Source organism: Molossus molossus, unplaced genomic scaffold, assembly GCF_014108415.1.
Source record: "Molossus molossus isolate mMolMol1 unplaced genomic scaffold, mMolMol1.p scaffold_m16_p_19, whole genome shotgun sequence".
In the NCBI taxonomy this organism is placed as follows: domain Eukaryota; kingdom Metazoa; phylum Chordata; class Mammalia; order Chiroptera; family Molossidae; genus Molossus; species Molossus molossus.
The window spans coordinates 43,364,001-43,384,908 of NW_023425354.1; the positions used below are offsets into that span (position 1 = coordinate 43,364,001).

The following is a 20,908-nucleotide window of genomic DNA, read 5'->3' on the forward strand; positions in this document are numbered from 1 at the left end:
TTATTATATAATGACATTTTCAATACCATTAAATATTCTTTAAAAATGTGATTAAAGCCCTGGCCAGTTTGGCTCAGCGGTTAGAGCGTCGGCCTGCGGTCCGGAGAGACCCGGGTTCGGTTCCCGCTAAGGGCACGTACTGTGGTTGCAGTTTGTCCCCGGCCCTGGTTGGTCATGCGGGTGGCAGCCACTCGTTGTGTCCCTTCACGTCGATGTTTCTCTCTCTCTCTCCCTTCCTCCCTCTCCCTCCCACTCTATCTGTACAAAAAAAATGGAAAAATATCCTCGGGTGAGGATAAAAAAAAAAAAATGTGATTAAAAATATTGTATATCATCTTATCATTGTGATATTCCATAATTTATTTACCCATTGCTTTATTTTTAGATATTAAGGTTGTTTTTAGTTTAAACTATTAATAAATAATGCTGCAAAACATCCTTGAATATAAATCTTTGTATGGATCTTTGACTATTTTCTTTGGTTACCACTAAAGATCAAATGTTTTCACATATTTATTTTAAAATTTTTTTGAGAAAATATTTCTTAATGACTCATGCCTATTTTTCTATTGGGATGTTCATATTTTTTCTTGTTGATTCATTAGAGCTCTCTTTTCATGAAAGCTGTGAACCCTTTGTCATTTATCTTTTTGTTTCCAAATAATCTTTCTTTTTCCCTTTGCCAATAAATTTGCCTCTGTTGTTTTTTAGTGCAAACATTTTAAATTTTAAGACAGTAAAATCTGTCAATCTTTTTATTTGTGACTCCTTTTGTTACTTTTATGCTTAGAAAAGTCCTTTTCTACCCAGAAAGTTGATGGTTCCCTGTATATTCTTTTATTTATTTTTTAACAGTTTCATTTCCTTTTCACATTTAACTCTTTAATCCATTTAGAATTTAGTTTGGAGGAAGATGAGAGACAAAACTATAATTTTATATTTTTCCAAATAATCAGCCAGTTGTTCCAGGACTGCACTTTAATTTTCCATTTCTAACGCTAACTCCTTACATATCCAAAGATGTACGTTTGGGTTTCTGTTGGATTCCATAGACCTATCTGTGAATCTTGTACAGGCTCAGAGGGGAAAAAGAGCAAGGTTTGCTTAAGTGTTGGGTAAGTCTGGGGTCTCAGAAGAGTGAGGATTCAGGTCCAACGGGTGGGGGCTGGGTGGTGGTGGTGGGCTTTGAAGGTCAGACTTCGGAGTGTGTGTTCGGTTTATTGAGCTGGGGGGACATAGTTGGAAGTTTTGAGTGGAGGTATGGAGAGGCTCCACCTGAGCTTTATAGAAAGGTCTCTGTGCTGCTAGGGCAGCGGATGGACAAGGACCAGCAACTGCTCCAGTGAGACGTGGAGATGACTTCAAGTGTGGAAACAGCCAGGTGGCCGCAAGGGGCTGCAGGGTAGAATCTGTAAAATGTGGAGGCTGGCGCCCTGGCCAGTTTGGCTCAGCGGTTAGAGCGTCGGCCTGCGGTCCGGAGAGACCGGGTTCGGTTCCCGCTAAGGAGGTTGCAGTTTGTCCCCGGCCCTGGTTGGTTGTGCGGGTGGCAGCCACTCCATGTGTCCCTTCACGTCAATGTTTCTCTCTCTCTCTCCCTCCCACTCTATCTGTACAAAAAATGGAAAAATATCCTCAGGTGAGGATAAAAAAAAAAAAGTGGAGGCTGGCCAGGCTTGGGATGGAAGGAAAGGGCGGAGCCAAGGCACGGCATCTGGGTGATCCAGAAAATTGTTCTATTGATTGGGTTTTTTTCATGTTGTAAAAACTTACAAGGGGATGGTTTAATATAAAGCTGCATTGGATAAATAATAATTTTAGCAAACACTGCATGCTTATTCCGTGCAGCTGCATGATGTGAAATGCTCTTACATGTATGACCTTGAGCCTCACCCAGTCCCTGTGAGATCTGTGCTCTGATTCCTAGTTCACAGATATGGACAATCAGCCTCAGAGAGGTCTGTGGTAACTGGAAATCTGGGCACTGAACCAGGTTTATCTGTCTCTAAACCCATGCTCGTGTCTGTGGGAAGGAGCCACAGAAAGGCCCTGGATAGCTCTTCAGTCATGTGGCATCCCAGCTCTTCTAGGTTTGGGGTGTGCAGCATCCTAGAAACATGTCTGGGACTCACTGGCAACTCCAGGGTCCTGGCTCCCCTCATCTTTCAGTAGCAGGTGTACACTGCTTTCGACTGCCTTCTCTGAGTGAGTTTTGTATTCAGATGCCCTAGAAGAGGATCCGATTAGTCAGGATCCTTTGTGGAAGTGGCCAGAATCCAGCCTACGTGAAGTGTCTTGGTTCTTGTAACTGAGAGGCCCAGGGAGTTGGTCTGCCTGCTTGAGGCACAGGTGGGTCCCAGGACCAGTCCTCCAGACCAGTGCTGCCCAATACGGTCATGTGTGCCAGTTTATTTATTTATTTATCCATCCATCCTCATCTGAGGACATTTTACATTTATCCTCAGATAGAGTGGGAGGGAGAGAGGGAGAAAGAGAGAAAGAAACATTGATATGAGAGAGACATATCTAGTGGTTGCCACCTACACGACCCCAACTGGAGCCGGGGACAAACTGCAACGGAGGTACGTGCCCTTCGCGGGAACCGAACCCAGGACTCCCTGGTCTGTGGGCTGATGCTCTAACCACTGAGCAACCGGTCAGGGCATGTGTGCCAATTTAAATAGGCATTAGTAAAATTCAGTTCCCCAGGTGCACTAGCCGTATTTCAAGTGCTCCATAGTCTCATGAGTCTAGTGGCTACTGCACTGGATCCAGTCAGCCCTCGTTTATCGCGGTTAATCAGTTCCAGATTCTACCGTGATAAATGAATGTCCACGAAGTAGGATTCTTTATGCATATACAGTCGTCCCTTCGCCACTTTGCGGCTTCACTCTGTCGTGAAGTAGCGAGGGACGACTGTACACAGATACAGAACATTTCCATCATCAGCAAAAGTTCTGTTGGACAGTGCTGGTCGGGATGGAAGGCCAGACACCCTGGTGGTCTTCGAAGGGCCAAACAAACCCAGAGATTCTACCTAGTCTGTGACTTGTCACATGCTGCAGCGATGTCTGAGCTGCACAAATCCAGTGCCACCCGGTGGCGCTGAGGAGGCAGCCATGAGCCGGTATCATTGGCAGCTGGGAGCTGACCCACAGCTTCCTGGGCCTGTGAACAGGAGCCGAGAGAGCCGGTGGACATTCAGTTCCAGTGTAATAAGTCGCGGGCCCGGACTTCTCCTGCACCTGCACGGGGACACCCACAGTCAGGTACATGCATTCAGACGTGACCACACACACCTGTCACTCAGGGTCTCACACACGCAGTCACATCCACGCTCACAAACACAGTCCCCAAAAGGCACAAGCATGGCTGATGCCACCTTCCGTTATGACAGCAGCAAAAATAGCACGGCTCTGCTCCCTCCTCCGTCCTCACAGCTGTCCTGTCAAGTGGCTCCCGATGTCCTTCCATTTCAAAAGGGAGAAACCAAGACTCAAGGCGAGGGAGTGACCTGCCCGGTCACCGCTGGTACGAGATGGAGCAGGATTCCAGTCATGTGGGTCGGAGAGGGCTGCGTTCAGAGAGGACACACAAGACACCTGTGCCTTAGGTGGTTTGGTCTCTGCCCTGGGGCCTAAATTCCTTGCCGTGAATTGGGAGCCAGGCCTGGTCAGGGGAGCCCCGCCTCCCACATAGTGTGGGTCCAGGAATTTAGAAGTGGCCGAGAAAGAAACATTTAGGGTTATAATTCAGTTAAAAATAATTCAGTGTCTTTTTCTTGGCGTCACATAAGCTCCTGCTATTGAAATGCAAGTATCGAGTGTGTTCTGCTGTGTCTGTGGAGGGGCCTTGAGCGCACAGGGTGAAGTGGGCCCGCCGCAGCTTCTCGGAGCTGCTCCCTGCACCTGCCCGCGTCGGCTGCGGCGGCTGCATCGGCTGTCCCAGCTCACACCCACATCCCCACTCGGTCGAGGCCCAAAGAGGTGGCCGTGCTCCTGAATGCTGTGTAACACGTAAGGCAGCTGGAGAGAGTGTAAAGCAATACCAGAGCAATGAGCCCTCAGACAGAGTGGGAAAGGACACAGTGAATGGGAAAGAGCGCACTGGCCGCCAGCTGTTGACTGAGCAGGGGGTGCGCTGGAGAAGGGGACGAGGGGTGGGCGGAGACGCCTGCGGCCATTCCGAAAGGAACATCTGACACCTTTGAAGGCGGCCTCTCTGTCTAGTGTCCAGTTTCACCTAAAAACTTATCATGCCCCTCCCCTTTTTTTAAAATCTTCACCCAAGGATGGATATATATATATATATTTTTCCTTTTTTTTAGATAGAGGGAAGGAGGAAGGGAGGGAGAGAGGGAAACATCAATGTGTCACATTAATTGGTTGCCTCCCACATGGCCCCAGTTGGGGCCAGGGATCAAATCCACAACCGAGGTACATGCTGTTGACCTGGAATCAAACTCGCGATTCTGGTTCACGGGTCGAGGCTCTAAGCGCTGAGCCAAACCGGCCAGGGCTCACCCCACCCCTTTTAAATGTAGGTTTATCATGAGTGTTTCTTGCACCTGTCCCAGCAGGGTCATTTTTTTAATCCTCACCTGAGGACATTTTTCCATATTTTGTTCAGATAGAGTGGGAAGGAGTGAAAGGGAGAAAGAGAGAGAGAGAGAGAGAGAGAGAGAGAGAGAGAGAGAGAGAAACATCAACGTGAAAAGGGCACATCGAGTGGCTGCCTCCCGCATGACCCAACTGGGGCTGGGGACAAACTGCAACCGAGGTACGTGCCCTTAACAGAAACTGAACCCAGGTCTCTCTGGACCACAGGCTGACGCTCTAACTACTGAGCAAGACCGGCCAGGACTCACCCCACCCCTTTTATCATGAGTGTTCCTCTCACCTGACCCAGCAGGGTCATTTTGGGCTCACAGTTTGGATAGGAGGAAGAGGTAGAGAAAGGAAGAAACTTTACAGATACAACTGAGTCAGAACTGGAATAGAGAAAGCAAAAACTCAGGATGTTCATGTCTTTGAGCTGTGAACACCAGGGTGTTTGCAGGAGCAGTGAAGGTGTTTGTTTACCTAGTGAATATTCTTCGGGCGCCTACCTTTGCCAGGCACTGCTTCAGGGGATCCTGGCTCCGCTACTCACTGATGAGGTTCCTTGGCAAATCCCTGAACCTCTCGTAGCTTCTGTTTCTCCATCTGGAAAGTGAAGATGGTGCAGATCTTTACCTTATAGGGAGGTTTGAGGGTTAAGTGAACTCACACACGAAACGCATTTAGCCCAGTCCTTAGTGCTCACGGCCATAGCTGTTGTCGAAGACACTGAGAGTGGTTAGGAACTCCGGGCCTGGTCCCTGTGTCCAGGCAACTCACCGTCTCCGGGAGAGACAGACACTGAACAGCCAATGCCAGTAGAGATATGGGCCGAGTGGTGAATTCTTTCTGGTGCAATCAGGGAAGGTTTCCTGAAGGAGGTGTTTGAAGGTGGGAAAGAAATCCCCTAGGAGGGGAAGGTGGCAGGGGGCACTTCAGGCTGAGGGGATGGCAAGGGCAAAGGCACAGGGCAGGAAAATGTATGGAGCTGTTTGAGAAACCGAGTCAGGTACCAAGGCAAGGGTGGAATCTGCTCAGGGAATCTCGAAGGTGGGGCTGAGGAGGTGATGGCTGCCTTGGGAGAGCGGGATGGGAGCCCCCTGTCTCCAAGGGACTTGGGATACGGGCGGAGTAGGGAGGTGAAGAAACTGTTGCTGAGGAACCTGGAGGCGGGCCTGGGGGCTGTGGGAAGGTGGACCTCAGATGGGGGTCTGATCCACGTGAGGGTGGGGAAAGGAGACCCGTAGAAACTGGGGTTTCGTGCCCGTAGGATTTGCAAAGCTGTCGCAGGGGTCACCGCGGAGTGTGAGGAAACCCCGTTTGCCAGGGAAGAGAATGATTTGAATAAGGGGAGTTTGAAGAGCTTGTGGGTCATCCCTGTGGAGTCTGAAGTTCTGTTCTTGAGCTCAGAAGAGCTCAGTTGAGTGAGTAGGAAAGGATTTATTCCACGGTGCTCATGGCCAATGCCTGGTCTGTGTGCAAGTCGTACCTGCTGGGCCGCTCGGCCCCGTGGGCCTTGTGGTGCCTTCCAGGGCGGGAGGCAGACAGGGACAGCACAGAGCCCAGGCGGTCTCAGTTAGTGCCCAGTCCCTCGAAGGAAACAGACGATGAGGTGATGGGTGGGGTGTCGGGGGCTACCAGGAACAGCCTCTCCATCGAGGTGACATTTGAGTGGAGACCGAAGGAAGAGGAGGAGCCAACCATGAGGATACAAAGGCCTAGAGGCAGGAACAAGTTTGGCAGGTGTGAAGGTGAGAAGAGGGGTGGGGAATGGTAGGGAGATTGGCGGGCATGTCCAGGTGGCGGGCATGTCCCAGGTGGTGGGCAAGATGGGAACATGGACAGTTCTTCCCCTGTGCCGGCAGGTGGCACTGTTAGCCCAGGATTGCCCGCTCCGGGAGGTGGCCAGGGGGGCGCGGGGGGAAGTAGATGCCTTGACTAGGGCTTGGTAGCGGGGCTGTGTGCTCCTGCTCTCTGAGGAGATGAGGTCAGTGTGTGTGGGAGCCCTGTCCGGGGCCAGAAGAGAAGGGGACGATTTCCTGACCGTGTGGCTCCCTCTGCTGTGTCTTTTCAGTGTTTGTCTGCGCATCTCCCCTCCAGCGGTAACTGCTCCCTCTGGCCACTGGGCCCGCGTGTCTTCCCCCTCCGCCTCTCAGTCTTGCCCTTTCTCAGTCTCTGTCCCTCCCCCTCCCGTGTTTCCTGGGGCAGCTGGGTCCTGTCTCAGAGATTAATTACTTGCCTTCCTGATGTAGCTCTGATGGAGGGCATGGTGAGCTGGGGTCAGGAAGATACTGTTTCTTATCTTTTTTAAAAATCCTCACCCAAGGACATTTTTCCACTTTTTGTTTAGATAGAGTGGGAGGGAGAGAGAGGAAGAGAGAGAGAGAGAGAAATATCGATGTGAAAGGGACACATTGAGTGGCTGCCTCCCACACGACCCCAACCAGGGCAGGGGACGAATCGCAGCCGAGGTGCATGCCCTTGACCGGAATCGAACCTGTGACTCATTGGTCCGCGGGCCAACGCTCTAACGTTGAGCCAAACTAGCAAGGGCTGTTTCTTATCTTTTCTTATCCTCACCCAAGGATATGTTTTTACTGATTTGAGAAAGAGAGAGAGAAAGAGAAACATTGATGTGAGAGAGAAACATTGATCGGTTGCCTCCTGCATGGGTCCCGACCAGGGATTGAACTTGAAACCTGGGTATGTGCCCTCACTGGGAATCGAACCCACAACCTTTTGGGGTATGGGATGACATTCTAACCAACTGAACCACCTGGCCAGGGCAAGATACTGTTTCTTAACTCTGTTGCCTACTCCTCCTTTCTGGGGCTTCTCCATGAGAGTCCAGGGTTCTCGTAGTGACCCCAATCAGAAAACAATACTGCTGGGTACCCCTCACTCCCTGACCCCTTGGGCCTGCCTCCCAGGGCCATGCCCTGCTCACCTCCAGCACCTCCGGCAAGCAGCCTTGGCTTCATGTCACTCCTGACAGTGGGAACTATGTATGCCTTTAAGAAGGAAGAATGGGCCCTGGCCGGTTTGGCTCAGCGGTTGGAGCATTGGCCTGCGGACCAGAGAGTCCCAGGTTCGGTTCCCACTAGGGGCACGTACCAAAAAAAAAAAGAAGGAAGAATGGACAGCAAAACATAGGGCTTGAAACAGCAGAAGAGCTCACTGTGGGGACTGTACCAAAAGGGTCCTTTTCGGTTAGTAGAGCTACCCTGCCCCATGTTTAGGAAACTACCCTTCGAGTAGTTTCTCAGTAGAGACTGACCTGACTGCAGCCTGGTATTGACCTCTTGGCTGTCATCTGTCAGGGTTAAGGCCGTTGGTTGAGCCCCATCGGTTAAGAGTTTGGTCTCTCTTTTTTTTTTCAATCATCACCCGAGGACATTTTTTGATATTTTGTTCAGATAGAGTGGGAGGGATGGAGGGAGAGTAAGAGAGAGAGAGAGAGAAACATCGACGTGAAAGGGACATAGCGAGTGGTTGCCACCCACACGACCCAAGAGAGCTTGGTCTCTTAAAGCCTCCTGCCAGGTGGGCAGTCTCCCGTGGCTAGCAGTGCCAGTCCATTCCTGTCCTCCCCAGAGTAGCCACTATTCAGAATTTGATACATATTTTTCAAGATATTTATTTAAAAAATTTTTTTTCTTTATTGGTTTTTAGTGAGAGAAGAAGGGAGAGGGAGAGAGAGATAGAAACATCAATGAGAGAGAACATTAATTGACTGCCTCCTGCATGCCCCCCACTGGGGATTTGGCCTACAACCTGGGCATGTGCCCTGACTGGGAATCGAACCAGTGACCTCTTGGTGCATGGGTTGATGCTCAACAACTGAGCCATACCGGCTGGGCTCAAGATATTTAAAAATATTTATACATGCATCTTAAGTAACCATGAAATGTTCAGATATGTAGACTTCGCTCATTCCTTCCATTTATAGTATCTAGCTTATGAATATAATCCATCCGCTTATCTGTTTCCCCTCCAAATGTTTGTTTCTGGTATTTTTCACTGTTAGAGAAAGTGCCTCAGTGTACAACCTCACACTTGTCTCTACACACATGTGTATGTTTCTCTAGACTTGAGTAAATCTTAGAGGTGATATTGTTGGGTGACAGGGTAGGTGACTTCTTATTTTAATAATACTGCTAAATTGCCCTCCAGTTTCTACGCCCACCACGAGTAGGTGTGAACATTTTGCCAGTCTGTTGGGGGAAACATTCTATCTCTTTGTCGCGATTCCATTTCTCTGGCTTCTCACCCTCCGGGTTCATTGCTTGCACAGCCTCTGCCCACCCCAGCACGGCCCCCCGAGTCAGTGGACTGCTGCTCTCTGAAGTTTCTGTGCTCACCTGGGGTCTTTGCAGGATGGTCTTTTGCTGAGAATATCCTCAACCTCTTCCCTTTCAGAAGCCCCAGGAATCTAGAGAGCTTCATTGACTGGAGGGGTGCCCAGGGAGTTGATTATGAGACTGAATGCACTGACTTCTCCAGCCAAGTTCAGAGGGGCTGACCTTGGCTTTTCATCCTTTCACAGTAACTAAGTCACAGGCTCTGCCCCGAGAGTCCCTTGGGGAAGCCACAGCTTGGAGCCCAAATGCATTTCATTTGCTGATTGAACTGGGAGGCATATTCTCCATGGGCTAATCCAGAAGTGTTGCCTGTCAGTTTCAAACCCAAGGTCAACTTCTAAGGACTTGGTCCCCTGAGAGGCTTAGAACTGGGCAGTTGGGTGGGAAGAGAGTGACCTTGGAGACACTTTCAGTCACCTACACCAACCTCCTTAGAAAGGATGTTAAGATAGAAAGGACCATGTCTTCTAAGCCTCTACCTTCCGTTCTTAACCCTTCACTACACGGTTCCAGCCACCTAGATGCCCACACCGCACCTTATGTACACGGATGCTCCAGCCCTCATTTCACAGCCAAGGAAACAGGCTAGGAAAGGGACGTACTGCTAAGGAGAGACAGATCTGCTCCAGAAGCTGGTTGTGCTGGCTCTGGCCCAGTGCTCTTGGCACACCAGTCTGCTGTCGTGCAGAGTGCATGCGTGCATGTGTGCACACGCGTGGTCACTGCACACGTGCACATATGTATGTGCAGACTTGAGGGCAGGTACAGCCACGGGTGATGTGGAAAATTACCAACCTGTGCAAAAATAATAACAGTACAAGGAGTACCTGTATCCACCCAGATTCTCCACTTATTAAGGTTTGCTATAGTAGTTCTCTCTCTGTCTCTATATCATGATAGAGAGAGTAGATTGCAGACATCATGATACTTTATACCTAAATACTTCAGCAGGTGCCTACCAAAAACAATGTCATTTTCTTTCTTTTTTTTTTATCCTCACCGGAGGACATTTTTTCATTCTTTGTTCAGATAGAGCGGGAGGGAGAGAGGAAGAGAGAGAGAGAAACATCGACGTGAAAGGGACACATCGAGTGGTTGCCACCCGCACGACCCAACCAGGGCCGGGGACAAACTGCAACTGAGGTACATGCCCTTAGTGGGAACTGAACCCAGGTGTCTCCGGACCACAGGCTGATGCTCTAACCACTGAGCCAAACTGGCTAGGGCAATGTCATTTTCTTTTAAAGAAAAAAGTTTTTTTTCATTTTATTGACTTTAGAGAGAGAGGAAATGAGAGGGAGAGAGAGAGATAAAAACATTGATGAGAGAGAACACTGATTGGCCGCCTTCTGCACTCCCCCCACTGGGGATCGAGCCCACAACCTGGGCATGTGCCCTGACCGGGAATCGAACCGGCGACCTCTTGGTGGTTGACGCTCAACCACTGAGCCACACCGGCTGTACCAATGTCATTTTCTGACTTAACTGTAATACTATTATCACAAAGAAGAAAATTAATATTAATTTAATACTTTTACTTAATATACATTCCATATTCAAATGTTCCCCAAATTTAAACATGGATTGTATATTAGATTATATTACCAACGTTATTAATGGTCACTCACTGTGCTTGGTTGTCACATCTCTTTAGATACAGAGCTGGAGACCTGGCAAAATTGTTTTGTAGAATGTCCCACATTTAAGATTTGTCTAAATATTCTTTTTTTCCTCAAACTTTTCCTTGAATAGTCCTTGATTTTACTGAAGAAAGACAAAATGAGTGACCTACATGCTGAGAGCAAAAAGGAAGGGAGGCATTCCTGTTTTATCTGAGGGGTTAGATTTGTGCTACTCTGTCTGCCCCTTGAGTAGGATCAAGAGGATTGTCCCCCAGCCTGTCACTTGTGGGGTGGTTTGAGGCATCTGAGTCTTTTTGGTATTGGGGAAGCGGCTCCAGGGGCTCTTTCTTGGAAGGCTTCCCATAGTTCCCTTTGGGGGCTGCTCCCTCGGGTGAAGAAGTGGTGGCCTTTTTACCTGCCTAGAGCTGCTATTTTGTTCTATCATGTGTTTTCTTGCCCATTGGGTAGAAATTTGGTATGTTAACTAATTGGACTACTAGTGACAGAACTCTAACTCAAAAGGGTTTAAGAAAAATAAAAGGCACCAAAAGAAAAAACATCCAAGAAAACTCTTGTAATTGATACATTTAAGAAAAGTGCTTCAGGAATGGCTGGATCAAGGTGGGTCAGAAAATACTGTCAGACAATGTTCGTTTCTATCTTGTGGCTCTGTTTCCCTCTGCATTTGCTTTATACACAGGAAATTCTCCTCTCATAAGACAGCCGCTGACTTTACAAACCCCGGGGGGTAGTAAGCTTCTTTCAATGGTGCCAGCAAAAATTCAGGTGTTCATTCTGTTTGGACCAAGTAGGTGTATATGCCCATCTCTGTGGGGAGTCAGTGTCTACAGGGACCATTTGTGTCTGGGTCCTGGCTCAGCTTCTTAGTAGCTATGTGATCGTCGGCAGAAGAGTTAACCTCTCTGGGTCTCAGTTTGCTCATCTAGCAAATGGGAATGCTATTCCCATTCCTTCCTCACAGAACTGGGAGTTTCCGCTGGAGTAATCGGTGTGAAAGTGCTTATAACTGTAAAATGTTGTACTGGTGTGGGGTGCTTATTACGAGAGGTTCTTCTGCTTCAGGGTGGACAGGGCCTACCCTCAGAGCTGCTCTTCCAACAGGTGGGATGGTGACCTACACCATCAGGACCATGCACCCCTCAGAATGGGCATGGTGATTCCTCCACAGGTGACCGTAGAATGGGGCCGAGCGCTGCTCCGCAAGGACCATCTGAGCCCTTTGCTTATTCTCAGAGGAGGAAGGGAAGAGGTGGAAGTACCTGGGCTGGCACAGTGATTCCCGCATTGGAACTGGGAAGGTGACATTAGTGGTATAAGGACACAGCATTGCTTGAGGCTGATCACCAGAGAAAAAGCCACTCCCTTTTCTTTGTTTTCTATCCTCACCTGAGGATATTTTTTCATTTATCTTCCGGTTGAGAGAGAGGGAGAGGCAGGGAGACAGAGAGAAACATCGACGTGAAAGGGACACATCGACTGGTTGTCTCCCGCATGACCCCGATCAGGGCCGGGGATGAACCGCAACCAAGGTACGTGCCCTTGACCGGAATCGAACCAGGGACTCTTTGGTCCACGGGCTGATGCTCTACCGCTGAGCCAAACGGTCCAGGGCCAGCCACTCCCTTTCCAATGCTCTTCCAGTGTCCTCACCGCCTCAGGGAGGAAGTCTCAGGCATCGCCATGTCTTCTGCTCCTCTGTCAGCGGACGGTCCTCATTCATAGAGACAGGGTCTCAGGCTCAGGGCCTTGGGCAGGAAACAGTGTCTGCCAGCTGGAAGGTAATAGCAGTGTTTCATTTTCATTATGTTCACTTTTTAAAAAGTAGAAAACATGTTAAGGACAGTTTTAGATTGGCCGAGGAACTGAGAAGATAGTACAGAGATTTCCCATATACCCCATAATCCAGTTTCCCCTATTATTATTATTACTTTTTATTCCTCACCAGAGGATACTTTTCTATTTATCATCAGACAGAGTGGGACGGAGGGAGAGAGAGAGACAGAGAGAAACACTGGTGTGATAGAGCCACATCGACTGGTTGCCTCCCACACAACCCGACCAGGGCCAGGGATGAACTGCAACCAAGGTACATGCCCTTGACCGGAATCGAACCTGTGACTCATTGGTCTGCAGGCCGACGCTCTGAACACTGAGCCAAACTGGCCAGGGCCAGTTTCCCCTATTATTAACATCTTGGATTAGTGTGGTACATTGGCTATAATTAATGGACCAATATTGATGTTATTAATTAAAGTTTATAGTATTTTCAGGTTTTCTTAGTTTTTTTTTCAATGTCCTTTTTCTGTTCTGGGATCCCTTCTGGGTAACACATTGTATCACTTTTCACAGCTCCTTAGATTCCTCTTGGCCATGGTAGTTTCTCAGATTTTGCCTGGTTTTGATGACCTGTGACAGTTTTGAGGACTTCTGGTCGGGTAGATGACAGGATGCCCCTCGCGTGGGTGTGTCTGCAGTTTCTCTCGTGATCAGACTGCAGTTATGGGGTTTGGGGACGAAGACCACAGAGGTGAAGTGTTATTTTCATCACATAATATCAACAGTACATGCTGTCAGTCTGACCAGTCACTCTTGGCGTTGGCCTTGATCACCTGACTGAGGCGGTATTTGCCAAGTGTCTCCACTGTGAAGTATTCTTTATTCCCTCTTCAGGAGGAAGTCACTGTGCACAGCCCACACCCAAGGAGTAGGACATTTATTATATTTAATTTTATAGTTACCTTTTTTTTTTTTGGTGGGAAACGATTATATCCATTTGTGGTATTAATGCAAAGTATCTCAGAAAGTAAGTTGATTTATAGAAAAATATTAAGTAGCGAAAGGTAAGTACCATTCAGTAGACAAGTAAATTTAGTAAATAAATAGAGTAGACATTTCAACCATCAGGAAAGCCATCCCTGAAGGACAGATGTTGGAGAGGCTCTGGAGGCAGGGAGTCATCGAGAAGATGGGCTGGGGGAATGCATGGGCCTCAGGCTCACCTCCTGGCCTGTTTCCAAAGTCCCCTGAAGACAGAGAGTGGGAAGCAGGTGTATATTCACGGGCTGTGATGGCTGTGGCCCCCGGGAAGTTCCAAACAACCTGAAAGAGTGGTGACCGCCCCAGGGATGGGTGTGATGCCTCCCTGGGCGTGACCTTTCCCCTCCCCCATCTCTCGGTCCTCCGGATCCTGCAGCCTCTCTAAAGCCCAGCTCAGAGACCCGGGGTGGGGGAGCTATGGCCGCATCCTGTGCAGGTGGCCTCTGAACAGGTCCAGGTCCCCACCCTCCCTACAGGGTCAAGGTCAGAAAGGTCCTTCAGGAATGTTTACTCCACAACCCAGGTGGCGTTCGTATCCTTGTCACGTGTGTAGATGGACGCAGGGACCTGTCTAGGTCAGCAGCTGGTCAGGGCCAGCTCTGCACAAGCACAGTCTGACTCTGGGGTCCACGCTTGGCTGACAGGTAGGGTTGGCCACCCACCCTTGGGTGCAAAATAAGTTACACTCCTTCACTTTTCTTTTTGAAATTCTTTTTTTTTATTGAATTTATTGGGGTGACACTGGTTCGCAAAACCATACAGGTTTCAAGTGAACAACTCAATAAAATGTCATCTGCACACTGCATCGCATGCCATTGACCCAGGCAAAGTCTCCTTCTGTCCCCGTCCCTCCCCATTGCCCACCTCCACCTACCCCCACCCATTCCTTCATTTCTCTAAAAATACTTTAAAAAAAGGTTTTTCTTTGTTGATTTTAGAGAGAGAGGAAGGGAGAAAGAGAGAGATGGAAACATCGATGAGAGAGAACATCGACTGGCCGCCTCCTGCACGCCCCCCACTGGGGATCGGGCCCACAACCTGGGCATGTGTCCTGACTGGGAATCTAACCGGCGACCTCTTGGTGCGTGGATCCACGCTCAACCACTGAGCCACACTGGCCGGGCTAAAAATGCTTTTTTTTTTTTTAATCCTCACTCGAGGACATTTTTCCATTTTTTGTACAGATAGAGTGGGAGGGAGAGAGAGGAAGAGAGAGAGAGAGAGAGCGAGAAACATCCATGTGAAAGGGACACATCGAGTGGCTGCCACCCGCATGACCAACCAGGGCCGGGGACAAACTGCAACCGAAGTACGTGCCCTCAGCGGGAACCGAACCCGGGTCTCTCCGGACCGCAGGCCGACGCTCTAACCGCTGAGCCAAACCGGCCAGGGCTAAAAATGCTTTTTAAAAATCCCTCTAAAGTTGCAGGAGGTACAGTATTTTGGGAGTCTGCCCTCCCTAGGGCTGTCTGATGCCTGGTGCTGCTTCCCGAGAGAAACCGTGGAGCTGGAGACTCTGCTTTGAAGCTTCTCCTCCACAGACGCACGTGGTCGTGCCAGCTTGGTGTAGGGCTTCCAAGCAGGCATCCTTTGGCCGCCCTGTCTGAGTTTTGGAACCTGTGAGAGGGATAGGGGGTGGGTTTCTGTCCCCAGGAGAGCGACGCCCTGTGGCCAACCCCATTCTGTGAAGTCAAGAGCCTGGGAAAGATTTTCTGGGGCCAAGGACATATGGTTCTCCTGGGGGTGGGGGTTACCCCTCTTTTCCTCTCCTCCTTTCCTCCTTTCTCCCTGCTCCTTCCTCACTTCCAACAATATTTATTGAAGGTTAGAGTGTGTCAGAGGCCATCCGGGCGCAGGGTGGGGTGTGGGGTGTGGGGTGACGGTGACATCTAAGACATACATGGTCTTAGATGCCCCCATGAGGTTTATGTTCCACCGGCGAACAGACCCGAAACAAGCAAACACAGTCAATAAACAAACAACCAACCCTCCTTCCTCCCCGCCCCAAACTAGAATAACTGTCATGAAGGAAGCAAAACAGGGGCTAGGTATAGAATAACCAAGGAGATAATGCTCTAGGTGAGTGGTCAAGGAAGGCCTCTCTGGGGAGGGGACATTCTTTAGGGGCAGATCAACAGCTGAGGAAGCCACTTGGTTAATTTCCCCATGGGGTCGGTCGGCAACATTATACTGTCAGTTAATTCCTTGCCTATATTTCTGCCCAGCACCCCACTGCCTTTTGGGGCAGGTGGGTTGAGACTGTTTCTACTCCAGGTTCTCCAAAGGCAGGCCCCTTGCTTGCCCAGCATCATAAAGAAAGCATTCTCATAACTGATACGAGGCCACTTGAAGGTCACTGCCGGCCTCGCCTGGAGACAGTCTTATACCGTCTCCACGTCCTCTGCCGTGACAGGTTTGATGGATGGTGTTCACACATAGCTGGCTGCTGAGCCCAGCTCCCCATAACCTTGAAACTGTTCTAATGTGTGAAGAAGAAGGACATAATTAGGAAACTCGGGTCCTTTAGTTATTAGCTGTGACCCATCATCTGTGACCCACGCTGCTCCTGTCCTGCTTTGTGACTATGAGTGAGGGGGCCTGGGGCAGGGGAGACAATGGGTGGAAGCAGAGAGTTAGTTAGGAAAAAGGGGAAATGGGTGAAGTTTCTGAAGCTGCTTTGGGACTTGGGGTTTTCCCTAAGGGTAGAGGGGAGTTGCTCACCGTAGAGAGCTTAGATTTCTACGGGAGTGATGCAGGCTAGACCGCTGGGAGAATTTTCCCGACTGAAGGGGGAAAGGCCCCAGAAAGCAGACCTGGTGAAAAGCTTGCTCATTGCGGACACACAGCTGCCCCGCAGGAGGCTCAGAGCCCGGGAGTCTGTGCCCACATGGTAGGTGAGCTTCGTGTTCACCTTGAAGGCTGAAGGACTTAATGATAGGGTGAGAAGGAGCCATTAATACGTCAGGGAGTCCAGAGTCTGTTGTGAAGGAAAGTCCTTGTGGCTGAGCAGAAAGGCTTTGATTCCGCCCACCAATAGGAGCAATTTCCTCTGCAAAGGGGTATCCGACCCAGGGTTCTTTAGGGACCCACAGAACAGAGATTAGTTCAGACAAAAGGAAAAAAATAAAAAAGAGAATTTATCAGGAATTATGTAGATAGGGCTCCAACTTTTGAATGTTGAGTAGGCTTGGGAGCGATCTGCTCCCCTTGGTACACTCCCTCCGCCCCCCACCAGTGTGCCGGGAATGTGAACACACTGCTCTGGCCACCTAAACCCCAGATTACACCGTGGGTGTCGGTGTCGCACACAGCTCATGCACAGCAGCACCTCAGTCTTTCTCGAAACTCTCTCTTCTTTTAAAAATGTGCCTCAGGCATGAAGCAGCTCTGGCCACTAACACAGACATCAGGACAGGATGAGCTGAGGGCTGTATGTCCGCTTTGCCCCTGGTTGGTTTAAGATCAACACCACCAATCAGGTGTCTCGTCGCTCATTGCCAGGGGCTTCAAATCTCTTTCAAAAACTTTTGCCCGGCCGGTGTGGCTCAGTGGTTGAGCGTTGACCCAGGCACCAAGATGTCGCCGGTTCGATCCCAGGTCAGGGCACGTGCCCAGGTTGTGGGCCAGGACCCCAGTGGGGGCATGCAGGAGGCGGCCAATTGATGTTCTCTTTCATCGATGTTTCTCTCTCTCTCTCTCTCTCTGTTCTTTCCTCTCTCTAAAAATCAATAAAGAAAAAAAAAAAACCTTAAAAACACAACAAAACATTTTTTTAGGAGAATATGGAACTTATTAGATATAGGATATTAACCAAAGACCCTATATGCACTTATGCATAACCAATGGACATGGGCAATAGTGCGGTGAAGGCCTGGGTTGGGGGTGGAGAGGGTCAGTGGGGGAAAACAGAGCCCACCCTTCGCTCTGTCCCAGCAGCAGGTCAGTCCCACGGCCTTCTGGACCCCAGGCATGTGATTGGCAGGAGCTGCTGGTCCGGAGGCCGACCGCTGACTCCCTCTATGCGCCCTTCGGGTGTTTCACTGCCAAGTCCTGCAGCTGCTCCACTAGTGCCTGGGAGAGCCCAGGCCCGGCTCTTCGGCGGAGGGGCTTATCCTTATCCACAGAGGTGAGGCAGAGCCAGCCAGGCTCCTTACACATGTACGACTTGCCAGGGGGACGGTATCAGCTTCTTGTCCAGGAAGTGGCAATAAAGGACAGCTCTTCCTCCAATGTGCGTGGGGCCAGTCTTCTTTCTTTTTTCATCCTTACCTGAGGACATTTTTGCATTTCTCTTCAGATAAAGCGGGAAGGAGAGAAGGAGGAAGAGAGAGAGAGAAACATCGATGTGAGAGAGACACATGAAGTGGTGGCCACCCAAACGACCCCAGCCGGGGCCAGGGACAAACTGCAACCGAGGTACATGCCCTTTGCGGGAACCGGACCTGGGACTCTCTGGTCCGCAGACGACACTCTAACCGCTGAGCCAAACCGGCCAGGGCAGGGGCCAGTACTCTGCCAAGTTGATCCAGCCGCAGAGGCCAGAGCCGTGGCTGAGGAAAGGGGTCCTCAGTGCCTTCAACTTGTTAGTGCTGTACCTGTGAGTTGCCTGCTTGAAACGCCTGTGTGCGCAAACAGATGCAAGTCGGGGAAGATGGGGAGCCAAAGGGAGGTTCTGAGTCAGGGTCAGAAAGCCCCGAGCTGCTCCTGATGTTTGTCGAGCTCCGTTATTTGGTTCCCGATGGCTGTGAGCGAGGACTCCAAACAGCACAGTGAGAAAGGCCACGTAGAGAGGCCCTGCCAAGTGTCTTCACAGGCATCCCACTTAATTAGTGATAATATCCACCTGTTTGCTTACTTACAAAATTAATAGGTAGTTCTTATACATTTGTGAATATAAGAAGAAACAACAATAGAAGTCATAATTCCAGAGAAAACCCCTATTAACCTTTTTTCCCACTGTGAACATTTTTCTTAAGTTTTTATTTAAAAAATGTCCAGCATGTACAAAGTAAATAGAACATTATAATGAATCCCCACAATGATCAACATTCCCTCGTTCTTTTTTTTTTTTTTTAATTAATCCTCACCTCAGGATATTTTTTCATTGATTTTTTTTTTTTTTATACTCATCCGAGGACACTCTTCCATTTTTTGTTCAGATAGAGTTGGGGCGGGGGAGGAAGAGAGAGAGAGGGAAAAACATCGACGTGAAAAGGACACATTGAGTGGCTGCCACCTGCATGACCAACCAGGGCCGGGGACAAACTGCGCCCTTAGCGGAAACCGAACCCGGGTCTTTCTGGACCGCAGGCCGATGCTCTAACCGCTGAGCCAAACCGTCCAGGGCTCCATTGACTTTTAGAGAGAGTGGAAGGAAGGGAGAGAGAGAGAGAAACATTGATGTGAGAGAGACACATCGATCAGTTGCCTGCAGCACCCATAACCCCCACCAGGGCCAGGGATTGAACCTGCAATCCAGGTACATACCCTTGACCAGAATTGAACTGGTGACACTTTGGTCCAACGGCTGATGTTCTAACCACTGAGCCAAATTGTCCAGGGCTATTCTGTCATTCTTGTTTCATCTATACCTCTTCCCACTCTGCACCCCACTGCATTATTATTGCTATTATTAATTTCAGGGTTTAAAATTTTTATTTATTTATTTATTTTTATTTTTTTTATCCTCACTTGAAGATATATTTATTTTTCTATTTATCATCAGGTAGAGTGGGAGGAAGGGAGAGAGAGGGAGAGAGAAATATAGATGTGAGAGAGACACAGCGACTGGTTGCCTCCCGCATGACCTGACCAGGGCCAGGGACAAACCGCAAGTGAGGTACATGCCCTTGACTGGAATCAAACCTGGGACACACTGGTCTGCAGGCGGCGCTCTAACCACGGAGCCAAATGGGCCAGGGCTTTAGGCTTTTTTTTTTGCAATTTTTATTAATTTATTTTCGTTACAGCTGTTTCTCCTTTTCCCCCTAGACACCCTCCTGCCAATCCAGCCCCCACCCGCTAGCACTGTTGTTCGTGTCCATTGGTTACATAGACATGCATAGAAGCTCTGTGGTTCATCTCATCCCTCCTCCCTAGACCCCCTCCTCTGAGGTTTGTCAGTCTGAACCATACTCTTTTCCATGTTTCTGGGTCTGTTTTCTTCAAGGTTTTTAAAATCCTCACCCAAGGATATGTTCTTATTGATTCTAGAGAGAGAGGAAGGGGGAGAAAGAGAGAGAGAAAGAGAAACTTCGATGTGAGAGAGAAACAGATCAGCTGCCTCCCCCATGTGCCCTGACTGGGGATCAAACCTGCAATCCTTTGGTGCACAGGACGATGTTCCAACCAACTGAGCCACCCAGCCAGGGCTCAGTTCTTTTTTGAGGTAAAATTTACATACGTTGAAATGCACAAATCTTAATTATACATTTTGGACAGATGGATCCCACCACCCTATCCTGATATAGAACATTTCCATCCATCTCTCCAGAAAATCCCCCACCCCCAGAGACAACCACTGTTCTTACTTCTTGTACCTTAGATGGCCTGTTTTAGAACTTTGTATAAACGGAAGTATAAAAGTAAGTATATTTGGCATCCGGCTTCTTTCACTTGGCATAATGTTTTTGAAATTTAGCCATGTTGTGGCACGTGTCAGTATTTTGTTCCTTTTTATTGCGGAGTGGCAGGCCATGTGTGGATATACCACAGTTTGTCGATGGGCTGCTGTCTCTTGGATAAACCCATGAACATTTTCACACAAGTCTTTGTGTGGCCCATGCATGCTCATTTAGTCCTTGCAAGAATCCTTGGAGAGCCCGGCCGGTGTGGCTCAGTGGTTGAGCGTTGACCCATGCACCAAGAGGTCACCAGTTTGATCCCTGGTCAGGGCACATGCCCAGGTTGTGGGCCAAATCCCCAGTGGGGGGCATGCAGGAGGCGGCCAGTCGATGTTCTCTTTCATTGATGTTTCTATCTCTCTTTTCCTCTCCCTTCCTCTCTCTAAAATCAATAAAGAAAAAAATTAAAAAAAAAAATCCTTGGAGGATGGCACTGTCATTACCCCCATTTTATAGATGACAAAACTGAGGCTCAGAGAGGTTCAATTTCTAGCCCAAGGCCACCCAGAAAGTAAAAGCTGGAGATGGTATCCTAGCCCAGGTTTGTCTGACTACAGAGTCTTTTAGTTTTTATTCCCTCACTAGTATCTTTGTACCACCACTGACTGAGGCCAGTAAGTATAGGGACAAAGGGGTCCTCACCTCAGTGGCTATGAACTATGTCAGTTCATAGCTGAGTTTCAGTTTGGTACAGCAGGTGGTATTGATAACAATGGCTCAGAATCATTAGGAAAAGTTACATTAAATTTGTCTTTATGAAGGACAAAAATATGAAGACATTTCAGAGAAATTTGTAGCCAAGGTCATTATAGTAAAAGCAAGCAAACAAGAGAAAGTTTTGCTACTTAAAGCTCTGTTGTCTGGAAATC

At 49.0% G+C, this 20,908-nt stretch overlaps 1 protein-coding gene and 1 pseudogene across 2 annotated transcripts in view; one reads left to right on the plus strand and one right to left on the minus strand.

Annotated features, from left to right (window-relative positions):
- RAP1GAP2 (RAP1 GTPase activating protein 2) overlaps nucleotides 1-20,908 on the plus strand; it is a 191,076-nt gene that overhangs the window by 18,756 nt on the left and 151,412 nt on the right. The window lies entirely within an intron of this gene.
- LOC118635161 lies at nucleotides 16,778-16,922 on the minus strand (annotated as a pseudogene).